We start from the raw sequence: 7356 nt of genomic DNA, 5'->3' as shown, positions 1-7356 counted from the left end.
GGCTTCATAATTCAAGCGCATTGCTAAAGAGATTACCTCTGATCGTTTTAAATACACTTGAAAAGTATAAACTTAAAAACGAGAGGACCAAAATGGGGAGCAAAAAGGGAACAAAAACCCTTTTTATATTCTCAGCGACATAGAAACTAATTAACACCTTTCAAATCTCTCCAGTGAGAGTCCTCCTTAATTGCGAATGAATCTAATGAAAAATCATAATAGGTAATTAGAGCTAAAATATGGAAACGGTCACGACATCGTATCTAGCATTGATACCTAGATCCAGAACTTCTAAAAAAATAATTATTCATCACTTGTAATGCACACGAAAAACATGAATTGAAAAACGGAGGAGTTCAAAGAAAGAGAAATTTAAGTGATTAATCTTGCTATCCACGTACGAAAGGTGAGTGTCCTCATTAAGTAGGCTTTCTTGCTCTTGGGAAATCCGTACCTTTCTCCTGACTAAGAGCTATTCACTGGGGAGCAAAGCCTTGAAGGGGAGGAGAAGACACTTTCTCTTCTTCCTTCCAATGACCTGTGGCCGAGAGATGTTTAAAGGGACCTTTTGCGTACGTCGTTTAAGGGCTTCCTCTGGCGGCGGTCCAGTTCCGAGGCTCCATGCAAAGGTGTGCATTACGCATACTCCTTCGCCAAGCCCACTACTTCGTGTATTCGCCGTTTTCCATTGCAACACTGATTTCCCTGAAGACTGACCTGCGATTTAGCAGTGAGCGAGATCAGAGTACCAGGGCATTTTCAAAACACCGGTATTAGAAAGTGGTGAAAATGAGGAAGGGCGAAACGGTCCTTCCTTTAAAATCTTGTTAAGATTTGTTCAGATGTCAAGCATAGAGGTGTCATAACAAATTCAGTAAATTTAATATGGAATGCATATTTCAAAAAGTAAAGATATAGAGTAAGCAGGACGGAGAAGGAAATCAATCTAAATGTACATTATGTAATATTAAAATCTTATCATCTGATATATATATATATATATATATATATATATATATATATATATATATATATATATATATATATATATATATATATATATATATATATGTGTGTGTGTGTGTGTTAGGTACATTTATAGAGTGAGACTCGCAGTTTTTTATCACTCCTATCAATAGGAAATAAGGAAAGATATCTTTCCATGCCGTCGTCATGGTACAGAAGGCGAAGGGGTGTACAGTAGTAGCTAAGTCTCTTATTTTTCTTCTCATCACGTAGATATTCCAGTGGGTCAAGAGTATCCAGTCTTGAAGGAACGTATGCATACATGCATATATATATATATATATATATATATATATATATATATATATATATATATATAGAGAGAGAGAGAGAGAGAGAGAGAGAGAGAGAGAGAGAGAGAGAGAGATTGGAATTTTGCGATATGTATGTGTGTGTGTGCATGAGTTGTGTATGTGTGTGTGTGTTTGTGTATGCTTGTGTGTATATATATGTGTATATATATACATATATATATATATATATATATATATATAGAGAGAGAGAGAGATAGATAGACAGAGAGATAAATTTAGATATAGAAATTATGCGGGTACATAAATATATATTTATATATACAGTATATATATATATACACTATGTGTATGTGCATATACGTGTTCTTCTGTATGTATATAACATCATTCCCATAAGGGAAAATACTACGAAATCAGCTCGTAATAAACCTTACGGGGTAAAATGTAGTGTGCATGTCAACATGATACTTCTTGGTTCTCGCAAAAATAGGGTTGGGCGAAACAACTCACACCCATAAATACAGGTTGCGAAAAAATATGATTTTTTCAAATTTTTACAGACATTTTTCTAAAACTATTCTAGATAGATATGTAATACTCTACTCAAAAATCAAAGGTGAAGCTGCCGTATTTCTAAAACCACACAATGTCCTTGCTGCCTCTATGACCCTATCGTGGCACTCTATGCGCCCTACAACGAATTTTGAATTATAGATGAAACAACACTAGATGGAGAAGGGAGAAATGATGAATGAGGTTGAGTCTTTCAAATATTTATTAACAGTTATATCCAGCAGTGGCTGAGTTGGAATTTAGCGTGAAACTTGCGAAACCATATCAGACTAAGGTCAGGCTCATTTGGAAATCAATTAGATTGACATTTCTTTTGAAAGAAAGATCTGTATTAGTCTAGTACGATCTGTTTTTATCATACGGACATGAACCATGATATTATGTACAATAATTGAACTGAATCTGAAAGATTTTGGTGACTGAAAGTACAGCTAAAGGGGAGTGAATATTGCGTGTCAGATGTCAAGAGAGCTAGAAATTATGCCATAACAGAAACTGCAGGAGTCCCGTACGGAGACAAGATAATGATGAAGGGGAGACGGAGATGTCATGGATATGTCCTTCTCATTACCCCAAGGGGAACAGCACGTGACATCACATGCAGACACCAGAAAGAGCTGAAAGACAGAGACCTGCTTGGTTGAGAACTGTAAGACAGAAAAGGTTGGAGATGAGCCAAGAACCATGAAAGTGAAGCACAGGAAAGACTTGAGTGAAAGAGGTTCACAGAGGCCCTTCGCTTCGCGAGGAGGCGTTGGACGTGACGATGATGATAACGATGCATGTATGTATGTATACCGTGTAAGTGAAAATCATTACATCTCGAGTTGACTGGCATTTATATGCCCTTATGGAACTACATCAGAAAAATTGCCAGATATCACTTTCCCTTTTGCTTTGTTTTTCCTTCTTCACAATAGCAAGAAGCAAATTCATTTCTGCTTTCTGCTGACGTCACCCGAACTCAGGTGTAACGGTTTTATCTTGTATTCCCTCATATTTATTTATCTCCCTTTTCCTATAACTTTTTTTTCTCTGCTGGCTGATTTCCCTTTGGAGCCCTCTTGGGTTTATAGTCTGTAGACTGTCTATAAGTTTTCGGGTGAAGATTTATAGAAAGAAAGAAAAAAAGAAGGAGAGACAGGATAGTGAAAACGTTACTACTTAGAATGCGTGGACGAACGCAGAGAACGTCCGAAGTAGGAATGGCTCTAATAGCCTGACAGACATAGATTTTTGATATTGGCATTTCTCAGCCAGAGCAGTCAGATAAGCTTCCTTCAGTGGCAGATAGTTACAAGACCTGTCGAAAAGTTGAATGGAGGCTGAGAGAAAAACTTAAAAGTTTACAGATCTCTCTCTCTCTCTCTCTCTCTCTCTCTCTCTCTCTCTCTCTCTCTCTCTCTCTCTCTCTCTCTCTCTCTCTCTCTCTGTGTGTGTGTGTGTGTGTGAGAATGTTTGTGGTGGAGGGTACGTGTCTGTCTATCTGTCTATCTATCTATCTATCTATCTATCTATCTATCTATCTATCTATCTATCTGCTGACACCGTTTCTGGAAAATGTGTTGACACTGTTAGACATGTTAAGCATTTAAAGGTAACATCATCAACGCTATCTGTAATCGTTAAAATGATAGGAATCTAAAAATGGGATGCAGTAATATTGGCAGTAATAGCATTTTCTGTTTGAGATCTCTATAAAACATGAAGAGAACAACGATCAAACACAGAAATTATTCAACGACGCAATAAGTGAATTACAATTTCTCAACATAATGAATTCATATTACCCGTGCAGCATAAGACTAAATATCAAACTGTGGACACCACTTAGTTAAGGAGAAGCTCAAATCATAAACCGGAATATACCAAAAAATTTAGTATTCTAATTATCTCCTTGTAGGCCTCTCAGCTAGATATGTTTAACAATGTTTGAACAGCAAACAAAGGGAGACAAAAACGAGTGGCGAAAATCTCGGAACGAAAACTAAGCAAGAAGCACATCCCCAGTTACAGAGCTCCGATGCTCCTGAAAAAATTGCCAGCAGTTTTTCGCAATATTTCGAAATCATTTTCTGCAGACGTGCAGCTTTTTATCCGGGTTGCCTCGACATCATATATGCTCTAATATTTTTTGATACCGATCAAGGATATGCGGGTGTCGTGTGTGTGTGTGTGTGTGTGTGTGTGTGTGTGTGTGTGTATGTGTATGTAGAGTGAGCGAGACAGAGAGAGCTTGGTGAGGACAGGGAAAGTGGCAGTTCCTTTATCGATATGAAAGGGTTATTTCTTCTTTCAAATGAACACATAGGAACATCTCAGTTTAGAGTAAGTATGTGGAAATGATGTTTCATATATTATGTATTAATTATTTATTTTTAACATGATCTCTGCGCTCTTATTCTTATTTTCTTGTCTTAACCAAGGATCTTTAAGTCCTTCTCTTATCATTCTGACTTGAGTCTGTGTTAGTGAGGTTCTGTAAAGCGTAGGAATATGGCCCCTTGGTTTCTGTGGCATTACAGACATCCGTGCTGCTGGTGGTAGTGTACATACTGTATGCGTAAATCCTGCACAGTGCAAGTTTACCTATGACGATAATCACCTTTCTCTCTCTCTCTCTCTCTCTCTCTCTCTCTCTCTCTCTCTCTCTCTCTCTCTCTCTCTCTCTCTCTCTCTCCTTCTGCAAGAGACTGCACTATTCTTCGTTAATAATGATAGCCTTAGGTCTGCGCAGGATCATGTTGGTGGTTTCAGCAACATGATCATTTGTACATAAGCTCTAAACAGCCATTGGGCATTGCCATATTTTGGCATCCTTGTCTTTTACTGAAGAAAAAGAAAGTTCGCATTCATAGTGATCTTCATAAATTTCAACCGCTGAAAAAATCAATAATCTAAAAGAAAAAAATAATTTGGCGACCCATACAGTGAATAGTAACCAGCCAGGACCGTGTTCGATTTCTTGAGCAATAGGGGATGATGAATTAGGGTATTTTTATTGTACAACTGAAGATCTTAGACCTAGACTAAAGCAATATTTAATGTTTATGTTTTAAATGCCATCCCTCACTCACACTTATGAAGTAGCCAAGGTTCTTTTGAAGATGCTGTTAAACCACATACCCGAAAAAAGACTGTCCCATGTGCAGCCTAAATTCATCGATTCCCCATCAAGTCGTAGAATGCTTAGAGCATGCTCAAGAACGCCTTCATGATCAAGGTCCTTACTCTTGAATATTCCAAAACTAAGTGAGCTGTTGTGTCACACAAACAAAGGGGATCTCAGAAAGACGGTGCAGCAGTAAGATTTATTCACAGACATATATTCGAATGTTATGGTTGTGGTTTAGGGAAGAATTAAGTTCTTCATTGGATTGGTCGATATCGTACTCGCCTAGCATTCGCCTAGGCCCGCGTTCGATTCTCCGGCCGGCCACTGAAGAATTAGAGGAATTTATTTCTGGTGTTAGGAATTCATTTCTCGGTATAATGTGGTTCGGATTCCACAATAAGCTGTAGGTCCCGTTGCTAGGTAACCAATTGGTCCTTAGCCACGTAAAATAAGTCTAATCCTTCGGGCCAGCCCTCTTTAGGAGAGCTGTTAATCCGCTCAGTGGTCTGGTTAAACTAAGGTATACTTAACGTAGGGAAGAATTATTTCTAGGCACACCAAACCATCTTCTTTAATGAGACATTCTCCACTCTAATGAAAAACCAAAATTTTTCGTTATTTTGTATCTGTTTTCCGTAAAATCCCTCTCCTTGGTGTTGTAACAGAGCCGAGGTTTAAACATTTCCCTTGTATTATACTTTATGAAGAAGAACGGCAGTTGCTAACTTGGTATCCTTTGGCAGATGTCTGAAACCTATGCGAGATTACAAAACTTTTGTTCGCGTCCACCTCCTCGAGCAGACTACTGACTCATTGCTCAGCTGGAAACCTGTCGGCAAAGGCTTAGGCCAGATTTGGCAACGTTTAATCAGTAATGGGCGTCAGGACTGCATGATAAAAGGACACATCCATAAAAACAAATGAAGAAATACGGTATTCAGATCACTGCTAGTAAAGAAACCATGATCAATATGGAAATGGGAATCTTTCGTGTTTGTCGAAACCCAAAGGAAGTAAAGCCTGCAGGAAATGTTTTGTTAATATATTCATGTTTATATATATATGTGTATGTGTATGTATTTGTAATTATGTTTGCGTATGTTTGCTTATAACATTTGGGCAAGAACGAACCTTCTGTGTAAGAAATCTTCAAATCAACCGCTTCATACAACTACATAAGAGGCTTATTCAGCAAATAACATTTTGGATCATTATATAATACCGATGAATTGGTTTTCAATTGAGAGGTTCAATTAATGAGAGGTAATTAAAAGTTAGTCATTATAGAGTACGTGAAGAGGACTAAAGCAAAAGTCGGGAAACGAAAACAAAGCTAAAATTACTGCACTAAAATGAAAGCAAACAACAGGAAATTAACAATGGCAGTTAACGCAACAGTAATTTTACTAAAATTACAATAGTTGCTCGCCTGATTTAGTCCTTCACAAGAAACGGATGTAACTTATATTCCTTTCCTTATGTGTTCGAACTATCAGTCTCATAGGAAATTTTCTATGATATAATAGACAGGGATGAAATGAAGGAAAGTACTAATAACACGATGACATAACAAGCGAAGTAATTGACAACCGAGTTACCGTATTGCATGTAGTTAAGAAAGTACTAAAGTGATTTTGAGCAAAGTCAGGGTTAAAAGACAGATACTCCCATGTATAGCGAGAGGCTCGTCTGGAGAACGGGTTAGATGGCAAGGTAAGGGGCGGTCCCTAATGGGTAAAGAAAATATGGTAAAGGGTTAAAACATCGTCGGGCGGAGTTGGTGGGGGTGGAGTGGGGTGGGGAGGAGGGTCCCCTTGTGCTACCTTCTTTTAAGGGACGGGGGTTTTCGGCTTTATATATGTTATAAGAAAGTAGGAAATGGTGTGGGTGTCTTGCGTAATAGAAGTTATGTGGAAGAGATTTTAGGAAGGGAAGTACATGGGAGGAAGGTGAACGGATGATATGAGAAGGAACAACAGTTATTTGTCATTTTTTAATAAAGCACATGTTCTTATTTTCATTAAAATATTAGATTTCTTGTTAACATATGAAGCATTTGACGATGTTAAATGTAAAATAAGCAATTGTTGCAGGTACAGTATATCCGAGGAATATTACATGAAAGGCATAAAAAAATGGGTCCCATATTTTTCGAAGTAATGTTACCCTTGTATCACGCAATTTTTAGTTTTTTCTAAGTTAACTTAAAATAGAAACGCTTCGATTTTTATTTATTTCCATGATATATTTGGACATCAGTATTTACAGAGATAATCCAAGTTAGGCTTTTTCTCACTAAAAGCAAATATCAGTGTTACACACGTGTTCAGTAAACTATTTGGCATTTTATTTGCTAGAGACAAAAATGCATAGATCCTCGATCATATC

This window comes from Macrobrachium rosenbergii, chromosome 11, assembly GCF_040412425.1.
Source record: "Macrobrachium rosenbergii isolate ZJJX-2024 chromosome 11, ASM4041242v1, whole genome shotgun sequence".
Taxonomy (NCBI): domain Eukaryota; kingdom Metazoa; phylum Arthropoda; class Malacostraca; order Decapoda; family Palaemonidae; genus Macrobrachium; species Macrobrachium rosenbergii.
The sequence above is the reverse complement of the archived record's forward strand: the minus strand, read 5'-3'. Positions refer to the sequence as shown.